Genomic DNA, 22,544 nt, shown 5'->3' with positions numbered 1-22,544 from the left:
ATGGTAGTCTTATCTATAAATATATGTCACAAATATTAAAATACTATGTCAAGTAAAACCAACAGTGAACTAAATATAATTTATCAAAACATATTTCCCCAGTAATGCCTTATTCATTTCTTATAAAACTTCTAATATGTAAATGAACTCTTTGAGTAAATGTGGACAGAGACTCTGATACCTGCAGGTATTACCCACCCATGAGGGAAGAAGCAGTAGATGGCTCAATCCTTGCCTGGGGGATGGCTGTGTGCATCTTCTACCACAAGTAGAGGTGAATACAACCCCAACTGAGCATGATTTTCACCAGTAAATTGTGAGCACAGCAACTCTACAATTTGAGCGTCATCTAGTCAAATACTACAGGGATCTAGGAGGTAACCAACCTCTGAGGACAAATTAAGTTACTGAAGAACTCCATTCTCTTTGCAGGCTGGAAAGTGTAGGTGAAACAGGAGGGCTTTTCAGAACCTCTCTAGGCCCTATCCCAGGGCCATTGTAACTGATCTATACCCCTGCATATGTACTGTGCTGATTTGAAAGGAAGTTCTTCCTTTGTACGTTGGCAGCAAATAACTTGTCTTGAATTCTTATAGGTCCAGAGCTAGAGAATAATTTTTTCCTTAGAGCAGACTATGCTTGCAACTAACTTTGATAGGAATTTGGACTGTTTCTAACTTTGTATTTCATTTGTATTGCTACTGAAATGGTTTAAGGATTTCTGATATTGTGATGAACCCTCTGGTGAAATGTGTGGTTTGAAAAGATGATTGTACCCTTTGAATAGCCATATTTTAATCCTAATCCCATTTTGTAAAGCCAGCCATTTCTTCTAATCCCTATTCAGTATGGTATGTTTGAAACTTTAATTAGACTATCTCTCTGGAGATAGGACTCAATCAAGAGTGGTTGTCAAACCGCATTAGGTGGAGATGTGTCTCCATCCATTCCAGGTGGGTCTTGTTAGTTTACTGGAATCCTATAAAAAGGAAACATTTTGAAGAAACAAGAGATTCTGAGAGAGCAGAAAGATATAGCCATGAGAAGTAGAGAGTCTACCAACCAGCAATCTTTGGAGACATAGAAGGAAAATGTCTCCCAGGGTGCTTCATGAATCAGGAAGACAGGAGGGAAAGCTAACAGATGATGTTGTTTGTGCATGCCTTTCTAGATGACAGAGAAACCCTGACTGTGTTTGCTATGTGTCTCTTCACTTGAGAGAGAAACCCTGAACTTCATTGGCCTTCTTGAACCATGGTATCTTTCTCTGGATGCTTTAGATTGGACGTTTCTGTAGGCTTGTTTTAATTGTGACATTTCCACAGCCTAAAAGTTGTTGTCTTGCAACTTTGTAAGTTCCCCCTTTTAAAGGCATTCCACTTCTGGTTTATTGCATTCCACAGCTAGCAAATAAGAACATGTATCAAACTCTGTTTTGGCTGAGAAATACAGACAATATGACTGTCAAAATACTGCCCTTCTAAAGACTCAGGAAACAACTAAATCCTAGATAATAGAGAGAAACTGACTTTCAGGATACCCCCATGAAGATAATCAAATGATCAGATACCAGTAAAAAATCACAAAGCATGCTAAAACTTAAGAAGAAAATGCCTAGTCAAAGAAACAGATCAAAAGTCAGAGGAGATTGAATGTGGTATAACTAATCAAAGATGTGCAAATATCCTGAATCAATTCTAAGAAAGATAAAGAAAATGTGCATAAATATATAAAAGATATTAACAATACATTAGAAGAGCATAAAAAGGAGTTTGAAATAATGCATGGAAAAAACCCAGAAATTATGGAAATAAAAGACACTGAAGATGAAATTATAAATATTCTACAGACACACTATAACAGATTTGAAAAGGTGGAAGAGAGAAACAGCAAGATAAAATGCAGATCAATCAAATTAAAAAGACAAAAGAACAAATGACTCAAAAATGGAAAAATTTGAGCAGAGTCTCCCAGAAAGGTGTGACAACACAAAATGTTCATATATGAATCATGTATGTCCCAGAAGAATAGAAAGGGATAGGGGCCAGAAAGAATATTCAAAGAAATAATGGCTGAAAAGTTCCCAACCCTTATAAAAGACATAAATATTCAAATACAAGACGTCCAACATACTTCAAGCAGAGTAAATCCAAATAGACCCACTCTAAGCCACATAGTACTCTGAATGTCAAATACCAAACAGAAGTAGAAAATTCTGAAAGCAGCTAGAGAAAAGTGGTTCACCACATACAAAGGAAACAAAAAAAGACTAAATGCTAATGTACCATCAGACACCATGGAGGTAAGAAGTTAGTGGTATGATTTAACTGAATTAGAGAAAAATTTCCAGTCAAGAATATTCTATCTAGCAATCCTGTCCTTCAAAAATGGGGGACAATTAAAATATTCCCAGATAAACATAAGCTGAAAGAGTTTGTTAATAGAAGACACCACATATTAATAAAAGGTGAATACTTGGTGAATGCCAAGAAGAAATAACAGTAAAAAAAAATCTATGATCCTAAACAAGGTGACCCAAAATATATGACACAGACACTGGCAAAACTGAAGGCAGTTAATAGACAACATACCATAATATCAGGACACTTCAAATACCACTCTTTCCAAAAGATGGAATGTCTAAACAGAGAATCAATAAAGAAACAGAAACTCTAAAAATATAATAAATAAACTAGCCCTAAAAGATATGTGTAGAAGATTGTACCCCTAGAGATCAGGGTATACATTCTTCTCAAGGGCTTGTGGAACAATCTCCAGGATAGAATTTATGCTAGGGTAGAAAACAGATCTTAATAATTTTTTAATTGAAATTATACAAGCTATAAGTCCATAACAAACAGAACCAGAAAATACAACGTATATGCAGGTTAAACAACACAATCTTAAAAATGTATTGTGCCAATGAAGAAAATGCTAGGTAAATTAGTATATAACTTGACACGAATTAAAATGAGTCAGTGCTGAGAGTGACATGGATACCCTTAAATGCCTATGTTAAGAAGGAAAAAAGAGCTAAATTGTATGCTTTAAATGAACAACTGGAGAAACTAGAGAAAGAAAAGCAAACTAATCCCAAAGCCAATAGAAGGAAGGAGATAACAATATTAGAGCAGAAATTAATGAAATTGAGAATGAAAAATAGATTCAGTAAATTCAAAATGTGGTTATTTGAGAAGATTAATGAAAATAAAAAGAAACATTAGCTAGCTGACAAAGACAAAAAGAGAGAAACTGCAAATAAAATCAGAAATGAAAGGGAAGGCATCAACCCAGACATTGAAGAACTAAAAAAGATCATAAGTGGTTACTATGAACAGCTTCCTAAAAATGCACTTTTGTCCTACACCAACTCAAGAAATAGAAATCCTTCTCAGATCAACCACAAGTGAAGTGATCAGATCTGTCATCAAAATCTACCAACAAAGAAAAGCTCAGGACTAGATAGCTTCAAAAGCAAATTTTATCAAGTATTTCAAGAATAGTTAATATCATTCCTGCTTAAACATTTTTAAAAAATTAAAGAGGAAAAACTACCTAACCCATTCTATGAAGCTAATATCACCTTAGTACCAAAGCCAGGTAAAGAAGCTACAAGAAAAGAAAACTCAAGACATATGTCTCTAATAAATATAGATAAATGTAGATTAAAATTTCCTCAGCAAAATATTGTAAATAGAATCAAACATCATATTAAAGAATTAAATATCATGACCAAGTGGATTTTACCTCAGGAATGCAAGGGTGGTTCAACATAGGGGATCAATTAACATAATACACCACATTAGTAAATTAAAAGGGAAAATCCACATGATCATCTCGACTGACTCAGAAAAGGAATTTTGGAAAATTCAGCCTCATTTCATGATTAAAGCATTTCAAAATATACAAATTAAAGGAAACTTCCTGGACATGATAATGGGTATATATTTGAAACCCACAGCCAATATCATACCTAATGGTAAGAGTCTGAAAGCTTTCCTTCTAAGATCTGGAACAAGATGAGAATGCCAACTGTTACTACTACTACATTGCACTAGAAGTCCTAGTTACAGCAATTAGGTAAGAAAAAGAAATAAAAGATATCCAAATTGGAAATGAAGAAGTAAAACTGCAACTATTTGCAGAAGACATGATCCTTTATTTAGAAATTCCATAAAAATTACAAGCTACTTGAGCTTATAAAACTTTCAGGAAATTGGCAGGATATATTATCTACATGCAAAAATTCTATGATGTTTTACAAACTGGTAATGAGCTATCTTGGAAGGTAGTTGTGCTAATTTGGATATGGGTGGACTCTAGAAAAGCCATGACCTTTACTCCTCATTCAGTATTGCTAACTTGGAGGTAGCAAAATAGGAACGTGTTTTTATTGTTCCCATGTAAACGTGACTCACCTGATTGTGGATATTAACTTTTGATTAGAGGGAGATATGACTCCACCCATTCCAGGTGGGTGTTGATTAGTTTACAGGAATCCTTTAAAAGAGAAAACATTTTGGAGGGAATCCCCTTTTACAGCCATGACAGAGCCGATTAGAACTTCAGGAGTCCACCAGTCAGTGACCATTTGAGATGAAGTAAGAGAATGCCTCTGGGGTAGCTTCATGAAACAAGAAACCTGGAGAGAAAATTAGCAGAGGTTACCTTGTTCACCATGTGCCTTTTCAATTGAGAGAGAAACCCTGAACTTCATCAACCTTTCTTGAGTAAAGGTATTTGTTGGTACCTTAATTTGGACAGCTTTATAGATGTGCTTTAATTGGGATATTTTCATGGCCTTAGAACTTAATAAATTTCCCTTTTTAAAAGCCGTTCCATTTCTGTATCATATTCTTACAGCTAGCAAACCAGAACAGTAGTCAAGGAAAAAGATTCAATTACTGTAATGCCTAAATATCTAGGAATAAACTAGATATCATCTAGAATGATGATGTGAGATGATCTCACATCATCTAGAATGGCCATTATTAAAAAAAAAAGAACTCTGCAAGTGCTGGACAGGATGTAGAGAAGTATGTACACTCATCCACTGTTGGTGAGAATGAAAAATGGTGCAATTGCTCTGGAAAGCAGATTGGTGTTTCCTCAGGAAGCTAAATATAGAATTGCCACATGGTCTAGCAATCTTAATGCTAGGTGTATATTCTGATGAATAGAAGGCAAGGAAATGAATGGAAATTTTTCACATTGTGTTTATAGTAACATTAATGACAATTGCCAAGAGATGAAGATGGCCAAAATATCCATCAATGATGAGTGATTAAACAAACTGTGGGATATACATATGATATAATATTACACATCATAGTACACTAAAGTCATGATGTATGCAACAACTTTGATAAGGTTGACAACATTATGTTGAGTAAAATAAACCAGAGAAATAATGTATGTTCTCACTAATATGAACCAATTATAATAAGGAAATTCTCAGGGTTAAAGTTGGGAACACTGATTAGCAGGAGATGGAAAGATGGTAGAACTTGATGCTGAAAGATTACAGAACATTCAACCAGATTGGTTGTAAAGATCCAGAAATAGCACAGTGATATGTGATTATTGCACAATATTGTAAGTATACTGAAGAAAACTGAAGGTGATTATGGTTGAAAGAGAAAGGACAGGGGTTTGTATGAAGTCAGAGTGAAAAATAAAGTGTAAAAATTAGGGCTATATGCAATAGTGAAACCTAGTGTGGGCAATGATGATGATTGATTGTGCAAATATAAGAAAGTTATTACTTAAGGATAACAATTAAAGGTTACCATTGTAAGGTCCTAAACAGTAGACAGTATAAAGAAAAATACAATTAATGCAAACTAGGGTCTATGCGTAACAGTAACATTGTAGTATTCTTTTGTTATTTGTGACAAAGGCAACATACCAAAGCTAAATGCAATAATGAGGGATATATTATGGAGGGGCATGGGATTCTCATTGTTGGTACTGTTTCTCTATTTTTTTCTTGTCCATTTTTCTTTTCTTCTCTTCTTCTCTCTTTGTGGAAAGAATGAAAATTTTCTCATTTATATACTGGTGAATGCATAAGTATGTGATTATACTTTAAGGATAACTAGGTGATTATACCACAGAGAAGAAGAATGGAGTGACCCTTCTCAAGGTCAGTGTGGTGGGGCCATAGGAGAGTAAATGTCCTTCAACACCACTAGTAGACAAAAACTTAGAAGTAAAAGCAGGGACCAAATATGCATTTGCACTCAGGCATTGATGGTGGTATTTTTTTATGATTTGCAATGGACGGGGGTGTGGTAAGGTACATTGACTGATGAATGGAAAGGTGATACATGCTGCATATTACAGTGGAATAATGAGTGGCTGCAGGAAGAAATGAAGCTGTGTGGCATGCAAGTAGAAAATAAACCTTGTAGAAATTATGTGGAATAAAATAAGCCAGAAAATAAATGGACAAATATTATATGGTCTCATTAATGTCAAATAAATATGAGCAAACCCTGAGAATTAAATTTGAGTGCATAGGTTCTCAGGGGATAGAAGTTGGCAGGGATTGGGCAATCAATGATTATGGAATACAGATGTTTAAATGACTCATTGTAAAGGATTTTTGATTGGAAGCTCTTAGAAGTCACATCTAATCCTAAACTTTAACTGTTATTTCTAAATTCTGAGGTGCTCTACTCCTTACATATAACTTGCATTTCCCTGGAACAGTGGGTATTTTGGGGACACCTGAGACTCAGAATTCGTGTTCTGCAACTCTGAAAGTCTGCATTATTCCATAAAGCAACTGATAAAGAAGCAAAAATAGAGATCAGACTTCAATTGGTGATATGTACATAATGATCCTGGTTAGGACTAAGGTAAATCAAAATAAAGGTCAAAGAATGATATTGTCTGTATTTTAAACTTTCAACCACTGTTCGAGACCAAAGGTTGAGATGTTTATTTGGTGAAATTTTAAATTTTCTGTAGCACATTATCTAATATAATCTGCCTAGTGAGTTAATATATACAACCTAATTTCATGGAACCTAGAATAAAGAATGAGTTCTTACTATTCTGAGAAGGATAATGTAATAAACAGATACATTCCAGCATATTTTGGGGAAAGATAAAAATGTATTGACACAGTCACCTTAAGGAACTGTGTAAAAAGGTGGGTGAATTAAACATCCACACCTGGGGAAATCCTGATATTGTCCTAGGCAGTGTTTATCCCAAACTTAATAAACCAACACTTGATATTGAAGTCTGCCCTTTTGAAACTTATTTCTGGAATGACAAATCTAAACCTGAATGCAATTATGCCTAAAAGTCACCCCTAGAGATCCTCTTTTGTTGTTCATATGTTCCATCTCTCTTTAAGCCAGCTCTGCAAGTTAACTATCCTCCCCCATGTGAAGTTCGACATGACTCATAGGGTATGTATAAGTCTCCCTGAAAAATGTGGGAAATGACTCCCATGTATGAGTCTGGTCGTGGCATCATGGGATTGAGAATGACTAAAAGAATGGAAAGAAATGAAACAAAATAAAGTTTCAGGGGCTAAGAGATTTCAAATAGAAGTGCCAGAACATTCTGAAAGTTACTCTTATGCAAGTTTTAGCCAGAATTTCAAACAAATACAGTATGCCGTGCACAAACAGTATTCCTGAAAACCCTAGGGAGTGCCCAGGGTACTCCATATAAGTCTCTATAAAGTTATCACTTAGTACGTTTATTTTTCTCAGAAAATTAATGCCTTCATGTTATTCATAGTCCAGATAAGTACTGAAACCCAGAGGTACCATTCTCTCTAAGAATGTTCATTACTACACCCTAGAAGTTGAACTCCAATTTCCAGCATGATGAAAGGAAAATAGTCATTGTTCAGAAATCCAAGAATTTTGAGAGAAAGATCAAAGGAAAGGAAAGAGGTTTAACTGGGAGGTATAACTGGGAGGTTAAATAATAAACAACTGTGACAATTGACTCATTATATAGATACTCTTTTTAGATTCTAGTATTCTATAATAGCCAGAAGGAAATACCTGAATTTGTTGAGCTGCAATCTAGTAGCCCTTACCTTTGACAATGATTGTATAACTATATTGCTGAGAAAAGGGAGTTGTTAGTTTTTGCACGGATCTGTTTTGGAATGATTATTTTTGTTCCACTGATTTTATGTGTGTTTATGTCTGTGTGTGTATGTGTCAATACCACATAGTCTTAATTAACCTATCTCTATTGTAATTCTTAAAATAGTTATATTTCAATGCTAGATGTCAGTAACAGGGAGGGGTAGATTTCATGGGATGATTAGTGTCTTCTTTTTTCATTTAATTTCTTTTTCTGTAGTAATGCAAATGTTCTAAAAATTATAATGGTGATGAATACACAGCTATGTGATGATATTGTGAACCCAATGATTGTATATTTTGGATGGTGTTCTAGTTTTCTAGCTGCTGGAATGTGATATACCAGAAACAGAATGGCTTTTAAAAGGAGAAATTTATTAACTTGCAAGTTTACAGTTCTCAGGCAATGAAAATGCCTAAATTAAAACAAATCTATAAAAATGTCCAAATTATGGCACCAACAAGAAGTTACCTTCACTCAAGAGAGGCTGATGAAATTCAGGGCTTCCCTCTCAACTGGAAAGGCACATACTGAATAAGATGACATCTGCGAGCTGTCTCTACAGGCTTTTTTTTTTCATGAAGCTCCCCTAGGGGCATATTCTTTCTTCATCTCCAATGGTCTCTGGCTGTGTGGGTTCTCATGGCCCTCTAAAATGTTTCCTCTTTTAAAGGATTCCAGTAAAATAATCAAGATCCACCTGGAATGGGTGGAGTCACATCACCATGGTGATAATCTAATCAAGTTCTCAAGATACAGTACTGAATAAGGATTAAAAGAAACAGCTGTGTCCACAAGATGGATCAGGATTAAAACATGGTTTTTCTAGGTACATAATCCTTTCAAACTGGCACACATGGGTTATATGACAGGGGAGAAAATCTCAACAAGAATATATAAGAGAAAAAAAGGCAAAAAATACATTGCTAAAAGATATAAAAAATAACTGAACTAATGGAAAGACATTCCATTTTCATGTATTGGAAGGCTAAATGTCATTAAGATCTCAATTTTACCTAAATTGATCTACAGATTTAAGGTAGACCAATCAAAATCCTAACTGACAACTTTACAGAATTGGAGAAACTAATTTTCAATTTCATTTGGAAAGGTAAGGGACTTTGAATATCCAAAACTAGCTTGAAATAGAAGAAGGAACTGGGAGGTATCATGCTACCTGAATTTAAAACATATTATAAAGCCCCAATGGTTAACCCAGCCTTGTACTGGCATAATGATAGACATTTGCTTAATGGAACCGAATTGAGAATTTGGAAATCTCAGATATATGGTCAATTGATTTTTGGTCAGGCCCCCAAGTCCACTCAACTGGGAAAGAGCTGTCACTTCAATAAATAGTGATGAGATAACTGGATATCCATAATCAAAGAATGAAAGAGGACCACTATCTTATCACACCCTATACAAAAAATTAACTCAAAATGTTTCTAAGACTTAGATATAAGAACAAATACCATAAAGCTCCTAGAAGAAAATATTAGGAAACAATTTCAGATCTAGTGATCTGTGGTAGTTTCTTAGACCTTACATCCAAATCACAAGAAATGAAAGAAAAAAATATTTAAATGGGACTTCCTCAAAATCAAATACTTCAGTACTTCAAAGGGCTTTGAAAAAGGGTTGGCAAGGTAGTCATCTCAATGGGAGAAAATATTTGGAAACCATATATCTGATAAGCATTTGATATCTAGTATGTATATAAAAAAATCCTAGAATGCAACAATAAAAAGACAAAGAACTTATTTTAAAAAAATGGGCAAAAGACATGAATAGATATTTCTCCATAGAGGAAAAATAGATGACTAAAAATTATAGATGAAAAGAAGATCATCTCCACCAGCTATTAAGGAAATGAAAACTCAACCGCAACGGGATATCATATCATACTTACTAGAAAGACCACCATTAAAAAACATGAAACTGCAAGTAATTGAGAGGATGTGAGAAATTGGAATTTTTATTCAATGCTAGTGGGAATGTAAAATATTACAGCCATTGTGGAAGACAGTTTGGAGGTTCCTCAAGAAGCTAAATACAGAGTTGCCTCATGACCTGAAAATGCCACTATGTGGGATATTGCCAGATCTGAAAGCAGGTACATGAACAGGCATTTGGACACTTGCTCCAAATGGCATTATTCACAATTGCCAAATGATGAAAACAGCCTAAGTGTCCATCAACAGATGAATGCAGTAAAGAAATGTAATATAGACATAGATCATTTTCAAGACCTTCAACACCCCTTCAACAAATGTTCATGGCCGTCCAGGCTGTGCTGTCCTTGTACACCTCCTGCCATACAATGGGCATTGTCATGGACTCTGGGAATGGGGTCATCCACACTGAGCTCATCTACAAGGACTATGCCATGCTCCACAACATCCTTCATCTGGACCTGGCTGGCTTGGACCTGGTGAACTACCTCATGAAGAGCCTAACCTAGTATAGTTACATCCTCACAACCACAGCCAAGCAGGAGATCATGCATGACATCAAGGAGAAAATCTGCTACTTCAGTCTGGACTTTGAGGAGGAGATAGTCACTGATGACTCATCCTCCTCCTTGGAGAGGAGCTAAGAGCTGCCTAACAGGCAGGCCATCACCATAGGCAATGAGCAATTCTGCTGTATTGAGAACCTCTTCCAGCCCTCCTTCCTTGGCATGAAATACTGGGCATCCACGAGACTACCATCAACTCCATCATGAAGTGTGACATGTACAGCCACAGGGACCTCTACACAAATATGGTGCTGTCTGGCAGGCCCATCATGCACCCCAGCATCACTGACGGTATGCAGAAGGAGATAACAATGCTGGTGCCCAGGACAATGAAGATCAAGGTCATTGCCCTACCTTAGCACAAGTACTCTGTGAATTGGTGGGCCATCCTGGCCTGGCTGTCCACCTTCCAGCAGATGTGGATCAGCAAGCAGGAGTATGATGAGTCCTGCCCCTCTATCATCCACTGCAAATGTTTCTAGACAGACTGCTAGCTGTGTTACAACCTTTCTTGACAAAATCTAGCTTGCATAGAAAATGATATGAGATTAGCATGGATTTACTTGTTTCATTTTATTTTGTTTTTTGGGTTTTTTTAAATTTTCTGTTGTTTTTGGCACTTGACTCGGGATTTGACAACTGAAAGAGTGAAGGCTTGCTTGGAACCAGCATCCCCAAAGTTCTACAAATGTGGCCAAGGACTTTGTACATTATTTTTTCAAGTCCTTCCAAATACCATGAGATGTATTGCTACAGGAAGTTTCTTGCCTTCCCAGAAGCTACCCACTTCTCTCCAAGGAGAATGGTCCAGTCCTCACTCACATTCACACCAAGGAGGGTGACAGCTTTGCTTTTCTCTAAACTATGTCATCCAAATCAAAGAAAAAATTTTCTGCCTAAATACTTGTCCTCTTCTTATTTTTAATGGTCAACATCATGCCCTCTCCTTTTTTTTTGCCCTAACATTAGATGTTTGAAGGCTTTTGGTCTCCCTGGGAGTTGGTCATGTTGTGGAGACAGCCAGGGCTTACCTGTACACTGACTTCAGACCATTCCAAAAGAAGTGCACACCTTAAAGGGGGGGAAAATGAATGAATGTACTTGAGACTATATAAAGCATTTTTAGAATGTACTTAAGAATATATAAAATACATATTATAAAAAGTGATATGAAGCATTAAAACTAGCAAATGCTATTTGAAAATATACTTTAAGACCAACTACAAAATGGAATAATTCATTCTGAAAAATGTGTATCCATAATAGATTTAAAAAATAATTTCTACATATTTGTGATGGCTAATTTCATGTGTCAGCTTGGCTGGATTATGGGGTGCACTTATTTGGTGAAGAATTTACCTGCTTGTGATGTGAAGGTATTTTGATATAGGATTTGCTGCCATAATTAGTTGATGGTGTCTGAGACTAAGAAAGGAGATAGGCCCCAGCAATGGGGGTAGTCTTCACTCCAATCAGTTGGTGGTCCATTAAGAATTGAGGATTTGACAGGTCAGAAGAGGAATTCAGACTAAGGAATTCAGCATAATTTTTTGGAGTTTCCAGCTTGCAGCCTGCCCTATGGGGTTCAGACTTGACTTGCCAGTCCCCATGGTCATTTGAACCAATTCTTTATAATGAATCTCTCTCTAAGTATGTGAGTGTGTCTGTGTATCTGTATCTTGTTGGTTCTATTTGTCTGGAAAACTCTGACTAATATATCATCTGAAAACAAAAGGAAGATAATCCACAAAAAAGGAATACAAATAAAGAATTGCATATTAGTAACCTCATGTGGTGAATTATATACTGTATTACATTATATACAGTGCTGTTTATAACAAAGTAAGTACAAGTATAAACAGCACCAATTCTCATACATACAATAAATAAAAGCCCTGACAGTGCACAGTTAGACAATTATGTGGGGAATTGGAGGCTCCATTCAAGTTTGTTACTGACTTAATCCCTTCAGCAGGTGATAGTCACATTGGCTAACCTTGAAGATGTATGGCTATGAAGATCCAGCAATTACGTTCTTTGTTTTCTATTCATAACAATGAGATTTCCTAAGTTTATTTATGGCAATATTGAGAGTGGAAGGAAAATATTGGAAAAAAAACTCCCCAAAAATGTGGTAAGGGTTAAAGTTAAGTCTAGTGCATTTACACAAACAAATAATAAAATTATAAAAGTGAATGAATTAGAGGTACATGTGTCAGCAAGATTTTTCATAAACATTTATTTGATGGAAAGGAAAGATGAAGTATTTTGTAAAATGCATATTGATATGTGTATACATACTTAAAACACAAAGTAAGTAATATAGTGCTAAAAGCATCTAAGTATATGCTAATTTAAAAATTGTATGTAATGGAAAACAAATGATATTTGATTGTATCAGGTATATACTTATATGTAAACTAAAACCCAAAGAAAAATGTAAGTACAAGATAAAAGTGCTCCATCAAATCTTTGGAGAGTTGGAGTGTTTAGATCTCACTTGACTGATTTGTACTGATTAGGTTGGCACAACAGCAAGAATATCTTGATTGAATACGGAAGTCCATAAGACTAAGGAAATTCTCCCTAAACCTCAGCCTTCTTCATTCATCCTGGTAGTCCCACTGTGCCCAGTGGATTTTGCCCAGTCCACACACCTGAGCTTCTAGAGACAGGCATGGAGACAACAGGTTGGGAATTGTAACAAATTTGGAACTTGGTATTAACTTAGAGAAATAGGAGTAGGGAAAATATATCATAGTGCAATTTTGCCACTGAGGCATAGATTTTAATTGCTTAGTAGTATTACTTGAGACAGAGCTTGATTCAGTAAATACTTCAGAAATTCAAATAATTAGGTGAAAATCAGAATGTCCAAGAAATTCTCACCCAACATGTTTATATGTGTGGGGTGATAGATGAGCAGTATTAGAGGCCTAACGTTTTTGACTAGGAATTCTTGAAAGACTTTGAATGATTTATTTATTCATTCTTGATTCTAATATAGTCATTGTTCAATTGTTATGAGGTCATGGAAATGAGAGGTACTAAGCATAAAATAGAAAATAAAACATACCAAACCTCAGATGTGGAGCTCTAACACTAATAGTGGAGTCAAGAATTTTTCTCTCCTAAGTTACAGTTGGAACAATTGCTTGCACACATCTCAACTTTAGTAATTTAGATTTTGAAGTGTAAGGAAGACTTTATTTTAGATGTTCATGTATGTTTGCCATAGGATTAGCTACACCATTCCTCAATCTTCTTTCCTTTCTTTTCCTAATACATCTATTATGATAAATGCTCTTATGACCCCTTTTGTTAAATGTATTCAATTGGCTCATAGAAAGAGATAATACAATTTTTAATTACATTCTATTTCCTTTTCTCTACTAGATCCCATTTACTTTAAACTAATCCACCCTCTCTTTTTGTTTCTTTTAAAATATTTTTCCTTTCATTTTATAAGATGAATATTTACTATAAATGTCATCTTTCTTTAATAATGTAAGCATATTAGAGAAGGACATTTACTTTGGGCCTAGTATTTGTTCTGGCTCAAGTATTGCCAAAAAGTGCATTTCTTTTCTGTTTTCTTAAGAAATGATGAGTTAAATTTGCATCTCATTTTATTATCTAGAACATTTAAGGACTGTGTTTTATATTAAAAATATAATTAAAGTATTTTAAAGACATAATATAATGTAATTGTAGGCAATTTTGTTAAATTATTGCTAAGAGGTTGTATAGGCTATAAAAGGTCTAGTGTTTTAATATATTGAATTTTCTTTGATACAAATTACATGATAAATACTTGTGAATAATTTGTAATACAATGGAAGTGGTGATTTGATAGGTGTATGTAAGAGAGAATTTTTTTCATAGTGGGAGAATTTACTGGGTACACTGGTCTGAAGGACCTAACTCAGAAGAGGTAGGGCATCAGGCCAAATTCTTAGGAAAAACAGAATTGAAGAAGCTTATTTTTTTTCCCAAGATTGCTGTGGTATGCTTTATTTTATTTATTTATTTATTTATTTTATTAATTAATGGAAAAAAAGAATTTAACCCAACATTTATAAATCATACCATTCTACATATGCAATCAGTAATTCTTAACATCATCACATAGATGCATGATCATCGTTTCTTAGTACATTTCCATCGGTTTAGAAGAACTAGCAACACAACCGAAAAAGATAAAGAATGTTAATATAGAGAACAAAATAAAAGTAATAATAGTAAAAACAAAACAAAACAAAACAAAAACCTATAGCTCGGATGCAGCTTCATTCAGTGTTTTAACATGATTACTTTACAATTAGGTATTATTGTGCTGTCCATTTTTGAGTTTTTGTATCTAGTCCTGTTGCACATGCTGTATCCCAACAGCTCCAATTACCCATTATCTTACCCTGTTTCTAACTCCTGCTGGACTCTGTTACCAATGACATATTCCAAGTTTATTCTCGAATGTCCATTCACATCATAGGGACCATACAGTATTTGTCTTTTCGTTTTTGGCTAGACTCACTCAGCATAATGTTCTCTAGGTCCATCCATGTTATTACATGCTTCATAAGTTTATCCTGTCTTAAAGTTGCATAATATTCCACCGTATGTATATACCACAGTTTGTTTAGCCATTCGTCTGTTGATGGACATTTTGGCTGTGTCCATCTCTTTGCAATTGTAAATAACGCTGCTATAAACATTGGTGTGCAAATGTCCATTTGAGTTTTTGCCCTTAATTCCTTTGAGTAGATTCCCAGCAATGGTATTGCTGGGTCGTATGGCAATTCTATATTCAGCTTTTTGAGGAACTGCCAAACTTCCTTCCACAGTGGTTGCACCATTTGACATTCTCACCAACAGTGGATAAGTGTGCCTCTTTCACCGCATCCTCTCCAGCACTTGTCATTTTCTGTTTTGTTGATAATGGCCATTCTGGTGGGTGTGAGATGATATCTCATTGTGGTTTTGATTTGCATTTCTGTAATGGCCAGGGACATTGAGCATCTTTTCATGTGCCTTTTGGCCATTTGTATTTCCTCTTCTGATAGGTGTCTGTTCAAGTCTTTTTCCCATTTTGTAATTGGGTTGGCTGTCTTTTTGTTGTTGAGTTGAACAATCTCTTTATAAATTCTGGATACTAGACCTTTATCTGATATGTCATTTCCAAATATTGTCTCCCATTGTGTAGGCTGTCTTTCTACTTTCTTGATGAAGTTCTTTGATGCACAAAAGTGTTTAATTTTGAGGAGTTCACATTTATTTATTTTCTTCTTCAGTGCTCTTGCTTTAGGTTTAAGGTCCATAAAACCGCCTCCAATTGTAAGATTCATAAGATATCTCCTTACATTTTCCTCTAACTGTTTTATGGTCTTAGACCTAATGTTTTGATCTTTGATCCATTTTGAGTGAACTTTTGTATAGGGTGTGAGATATGGGTCTTCTTTCATTCTTTTGCATATGGATATCCAGTTTTCTAGACACCATTTATTGAAGAGACTGTTCTGTTCCAGGTGAGTTGGCTTGACTGCCTTATCAAAGATAAAATGTCTGTAGATGAGAGGGTCTATATCTGAGCACTCTATTCGATTCCATTGGTCGATATATCTATCTTTATGCCAATACCATGCTCTTTTGACCACTGTGGCTTCATAATATGCCTTAAAGTCAGGCAGTGCAAGACCTCCAGCTTCGTTTTTTTTCCTCAAGATGCTTTTAGCAATTCGGGGCACCCTGCCCTTCCAGATAAATTTGCTTATCGGTTTTTCTATTTCTGAAAAATAAGTTGTTGGATGCAGCAAAGGCAGTGCTAAGAGGGAAATTTATTGCCCTAAATGCCTATATCAGAAAAGAAGAAAAGGCAAAAATGCAGGAATTAACTGTCCACTTGGAAGAACTGGAGAAAGAACAGCAAACTAATCCCAAAGGAAGCAAAAGGAAAGAAATAACAAAGATTAGAGCAGAAATAAATGAAATTGAAAACATGAAAACAATAGAGAAAATCAATAAGACCAGAAGTTGATTCTATGAGAATATCAATAAGATTTATGGGCCCTTAGCAAGATTGACAAAAAGAAGAAGAGAGAGGATGCAAATAAATAAGATCAATAAAATAAATTAAAATTTATTCCTAGGTATTTTATTCTTTTAGTTGCAATTGCAAATGGGATTCGTTTCTTGATTTCCCCCTCAGCTTGTTCATTGCTAGTGTATAGAAATGCTACAGATTTTTGAATGTTGATCTTGTAACCTGCTACTTTGCTGTACTCATTTATTAGCTCTAGTAGTTTTGTTGTGGATTTTTCCGGGTTTTCGACGTATAGTATCATATCGTCTGCAAACAGTGATAGTTTTACTTCTTCCTTTCCAATTTTGATGCCCTGTATTTCTTTTTCTTGTCTAATTGCTCTGGCTAGAACCTCCAACACAATGTTGAATAATAGTGGTGATAGTGGACATCCTTGTCTTGTTCCTGATCTTAGGGGGAAAGTTTTCAATTTTTTCCCATTGAAGATGATATTAGCTGTGGGTTTTTCATATATTCCCTCTATCATTTTAAGGAAGTTCCCTTGTATTCCTATGTTTTGAAGTGTTTTCAACAGGAAAGGATGTTGAATCTTGTCAAATGCCTTCTCTGCAACAATTGAGATGATCATGTGATTTTTCTGCTTTGATTTGTTGATATGGTGTATTACATTAATTGATTTTCTTATGTTGAACCATCCTTGCATACCTGGGATGAATCCTACTTGGTCATGATGTATAATTCTTTTAATGTGTTGTTGGATACGATTTGCTAGAATTTTATTGAGGATTTTTGCATCTATATTCATTAGAGAGATTGGTCTGTAGTTTTCTTTTTTTTGTAATATCTTTGCCTGGTTTTGGTATGAGGGTGATGTTGGCTTCATAGAATGAATTAGGTAGTTTTCCCTCTGCTTCGATTTTTTTGAAGAGTTTGGGGAGAGTTGGTACTAATTCTTTCTGGAATGCTTGATAGAATTCACATGTGAAGCCGTCTGGTCCTGGACTTTTCTTTTTAGGAAGCTTTTGAATGACTAATTCAATTTCTTTACTTGTGATTGGTTTGTTGAGGTCATCTATGTCTTCTTGAGTCAAAGTTGGTTATTCATGTCTTTCCAGGAACCCGTCCATTTCATCTAAGTTGTTGTATTTATTAGTGTAAAGTTGTTCATAGTATCCTTTTATTACCTCCTTTATTTCTGTGAGGTCAGTAGTTATGTCTCCTCTTCCATTTCTGATCTTATTTATTTGCATCCTCTCTCTTCTTCTTTTTGTCAATCTTGCTAAGGGCCCATCAATCTTATTGATTTTCTCATAGAACCAACTTCTGGTCTTATTGATTTTCTCTATTGTTTTCATGTTTTCAATTTCTTTTATTTCTGCTCTGATCTTTGTTACTTCTTTCCTTTTGCTTGCTTTGGGATTCGTTTGCTGTTCTTTCTCCAGTTCTTCCAAGTGGACAGTTAATTCCTGCATTTTTGCCTTTTCTTCTTTTCTGATATAGGCATTTAGGGCAATAAATTTCCCTCTTAGCACTGCCTTTGCTGCATCCCATAAGTTTTGAAATGTTGTGTTTTCATTTTCATTCACCTCAAGGTATTTGCTAATTTCTCTAGGTATTTCTTCTTTGACCCAGTCGTTGTTTAAGAGTGTGTTGTTGAGCCTCCACGTATTTGTGAATTTTCTGGCACTCTGCCTATTATTGATTTCCAACTTCATTCCTTTATGATCCGAGAAAGTGTTGTGTATGATTTCAATCTTTTTAAATTTGTTAAGACTTGCTTTGTGACCCAGCATATGATCTATCTTTGAGAATGATCCATGAGCACTTGAGAAAGAGTTGTATCCTGCTGATGTGGGATGTAATATCCTATAAATGTCTGTTAAGTCTAGCACATTTATAGTAATATTCAGATTCTCTATTTCTTTATTGATCCTCTGTCTAGATGTTCTGTCCATTGATGAGAGTGTTGAATTGAAGTCTCCAACTATTATGGTATATGAGTCTATTTCTCTTTTCAGTGTTTGCAGTGTATTCCTCACGTATTTTGGGGCATTCTGGTTCGGTGCGTAAATATTTATGATTGTTATGTCTTCTTGTTTAATTGTTCCTTTTATTAGTATATAGTGTCCTTCTTTGTCTCTTTTAACTGCTTTACATTTGAAGTCTAATTTGTTGGATATTAGTATAGCCACTCCTACTATTTTCTGGTTGTTATTTGCATGAAATATCTTTTCCCAACCTTTCACTTTCAGCCTATGTTTAACTTTGGGTCTAAGATGTGTTTCCTGTAGACAGCATATAGAAGGATCCTGTTTTTTAATCCATTCTGCCAATCTATGTCTTTTGATTCGGGAATTCAGTCCATTAACATTTTGTGTTATTACTGTTTGAATAATATTTTCCTCTAACATTTTGCCTTTTGTATTATATATATCATATCTGATTTTCCTTCTTTCTACACTCTTCTCCATACCTCTCTCTTCTGTCTTTTTGTATCTGACTCTAGTGCTCCCTTTAGTATTTCTTGCAGAGCTGGTCTCTTGGTCACAAATTCTCCCAGTGACTTTTTGTCTGAGAATGTTTTAATTTCTCCCTCATTTTTGAAGGATAATTTTGCTAGATATAGGAGTCTTGGTTGACAGTTTTTCTCTTTTAGTAATTTAAATATATCATCCCACTGTCTTCTAGCCTCCATGGTTTCTGCTGAGAAATCTACACATAGTCTTATTGGGTTTCCCTTGTATGTGATGGATTGTTTTTCTCTTGCTGCTTTCAAGATCCTCTCTTTCTCTTTGACCTCTGACATTCTAACTAGTAAGTGTCTTGGAGAATGCCTATTTGGGTCTAATCTCTTTGGGGTGCGCTGCACTTCTTGGATCTGTAATTTTAGGTCTTTCATAAGAGTTGGGATATTTTCAGTGATAATTACTGCCATTAGTTTTTCTCCTCCTTTTCCCTTCTCTTCTCCTTCTGGGACACCCACAACACATATATTTGTGCGGTTCATATTGTCCTTGAGTTCCCTGATACCCTGTTCAAATTATTCCATTCTTTTCCTGATAGTTTCTGTTTCTTTTTGGAATTCAGATATTCCATCCTCCAAATCACTAATTCTATCTTCTGTCTCTTTAAATCTATCATTGTAGGTATCCATTGTTTTTTCCATCTTTTCTACTTTATCCTTCACTTCCATAAGTTCTGTGATTTGTTTTTTCAGTTTTTCTGTTTCTTCTTTTTGTTCAGCCCATGTCTTCTTCATGTCCTCCCTCAATTTCTCGATTTCCTTTTTGAAGAGGTTTTCCATTTCTGTTCGTATATTCAGCATTAGTTGTCTCAGCTCTTGTATCTCATTTGAACTATTGATTTGTTCCTTTGACTGGGCCATATTCTCAATCTTCTGAGTGTGGACCATTATCTTCTGCTGCTGGCATCTGGGCATTTAGTCAGATGTCCCTGGGTGTCGGACCCAACAAGGTTGTAAGATTTTTCTGTGAAATCTCTGGGTTCTGTTTTTCTTATCCTGCCCAGTAGGTGGCGCTCATGGCACACATTTGTCTCACGTGTTTGGAAGGGATCCCCCCCGGTCACCGTTCTCCGCAGCCTGGGGATTTCCGATCCAATTCTCTCAGTTGGTTTGGGGGGCCGCGTGTGGTGGGGGCATCAGCCGCCACGGCTTGAGGAGACCCTTTGGCTCCTTTTTTAATTTCCCTATTGGTGTTTGGTTGGACCCAGTCCCTGCCACTGTCAGAAATTCCCTCCTCTCCCTGGAGGTGTATCGGTCACCGGCTGCAGCAGGCCCGGGGAATTCGCTTCCGGACCAGGAAGCCACCCCGGGCGAGGGACGTTGGTCGCAGGCTGCCGCTGCCTGGGGAATTCGCCACCGGAACAGAAAGCCACCCGCGGGGGAGGGCCACCGCGGCTTGGGTAGCCCTCTGATCCGAGACTCGTAGCCGTACCAGGAAGCCGCCCCCAAAAGAGAGGCACCAGCCACCGCGGCTTGGGAAACTTGCCTTTCTGAGACTCTCAGCCGGCCCGGGAAGGAGGGAGGGAGGAGCTCCGGCCGCCACAGCTGCTGCTGCTCGGGGGGTCACGCGCCGCTCAGGGATCTCACCGCAGCCGAGTCTCGCAGTCAGACCTGCCAGTCCAGACTGGGGTACGCTGTGTGTCCATTCCCTGCTGTGGCCCCGGGAGCTGTTCTGCACTGCTTCTGTTCACCTAGTAGTTGCTCTGGAGGAGGAACTAAGATGCACGTACCTTACTAAGTCGCCATCTTGGCCCCCTGAAGGAGCTTATTATAAGTAGCTGATATCACTTAGCAGCACGAAGAGGAGTCCCTTTGTTAGAGAGCAATAAATGTCATCAGTGGGTTGGGGTCTTTCATAGCTCCAGGTTCTGTCTTATCTCTGACTAAGAACTCTAGGAGGTAGTTATGCAGGATATGTGCAGAAGGAAGCTCTAAGTGGGTATAAATATGATTTTTTGAGCTATATTTAAAATATTCATAATTGTTTGAATTTATATTTTATTCTGTCAATCTTTGGGCCTATGACCCCAGGCTACTGTGAGGAATAAAACACATCAGGCTAACTACACAAGTGTCAGCTTTTTGTATCAGGGTAATACTTGTCAGATTAGTTAGGAAGTATTCTCTCTGTCTTTTAAAGATTTTGTGAATAATTTATATTAATTCTTAATTCTTCTTTAGAATGTTTGTGTTATTCCCCAATGAAGTATCTCCGTTTTGACTTTTATTAGTGGGATTCTTTATTATTACCACTAATTCACTCTCTTTATTATGATAAGTTCATTTAGTTTTCTTTATTTCTTCTTAAGTCACTTTTGGTGTTTTCTATCCTTCTAGGAGTGTATACATTTCATCTAGGTTATCTCATTTGTGGGCATATGATTGCTTATAATATTCTGTTTTCTTCCCTAAAATTTGTATTGTCCCCTAATGAATTCTTGTTTTAACACTGATTTCTTTGTCAATCTCTCTAAAGTTTTGTTAATTTTTTTGATCTTTTTAAACAACCGTTCATCAAGATTATTGTTTTACTCTGTTTTCTATTCTCTGCTTCATTCTTTCTGCTATAATTTTATTTTTTTCATTTGCCTTGTTTGTTTTTTATTTTAGTTATTTTATTTCTAGTTTCTTATGATTATTGATGTATTTCATATTTTCATGTATTTACATCTATATATTTTATCTCTAAGTTTTGCTTTCACTTCATTCTATAAGTTTAGTTATGTTGTGCTATTAAATTTAATTCATCTGAAAATTTTGCTAACTTCATTTCTAACAGTTTTGACACATTAGGAGTGCTCTATTCAACTTCCACATATGTGAGAATTTCCCACATCTTCTGTTATTGATTTTTACTTACATTCATGTAGTCAGAGAACATGCTGTATATGATTTCAATTGCTGCATATTTTTGAGACTTCTATTGTGATCTTTCATATTAACTTACTTAGAGAATGTCCAAGTGCCCTTAAGAAGAATATGTACTCTGCTATTTTTGGGTAGAGAATGCTATAGATGTATGCCATATTAACTCATTTAGAGAATTGTACAAGTCTCTGTTTCTTTGTTGGTGTTCTGTGTAGTTCTCTCCATTATTGGAAGTGGGATAAATACATCCAATTATCATTTTGGAATTGTTTATGTTTCCCTTTCTTTCTGTCAGCTTTTTATGCATGTATCTTAGTGTTGTATTTTTAAGAGTATGCAGGTCTAAAACTCTTCCTAGGGGATTGAGAGTGCTATCTTTCTTTTTTCTGATAAGAATTTATCTTAAATTCTATTTCATCTAGTGGGTATAACTACTGCATCTTTATTTTGGATACTGACTTCATTTTTTT

General features: G+C 35.8%; 1 pseudogene; it reads left to right on the top strand.

Moving 5' to 3' along the window:
- Nucleotides 1-10,393: 10,393 nt before the first annotated feature.
- On the top strand, nucleotides 10,394-11,124 carry LOC143673056 (actin, cytoplasmic 1 pseudogene; annotated as a pseudogene).
- The last annotated feature ends 11,420 nt before the right edge of the window (nucleotides 11,125-22,544 follow it).

Source organism: Tamandua tetradactyla, unplaced genomic scaffold (genome assembly GCF_023851605.1).
Source record: "Tamandua tetradactyla isolate mTamTet1 unplaced genomic scaffold, mTamTet1.pri URTXT_11a, whole genome shotgun sequence".
NCBI classification, from domain to species: Eukaryota; Metazoa; Chordata; class Mammalia; order Pilosa; family Myrmecophagidae; genus Tamandua; species Tamandua tetradactyla.
The sequence above is the reverse complement of the archived record's forward strand: the minus strand, read 5'-3'. Positions and strand labels throughout refer to the sequence as shown.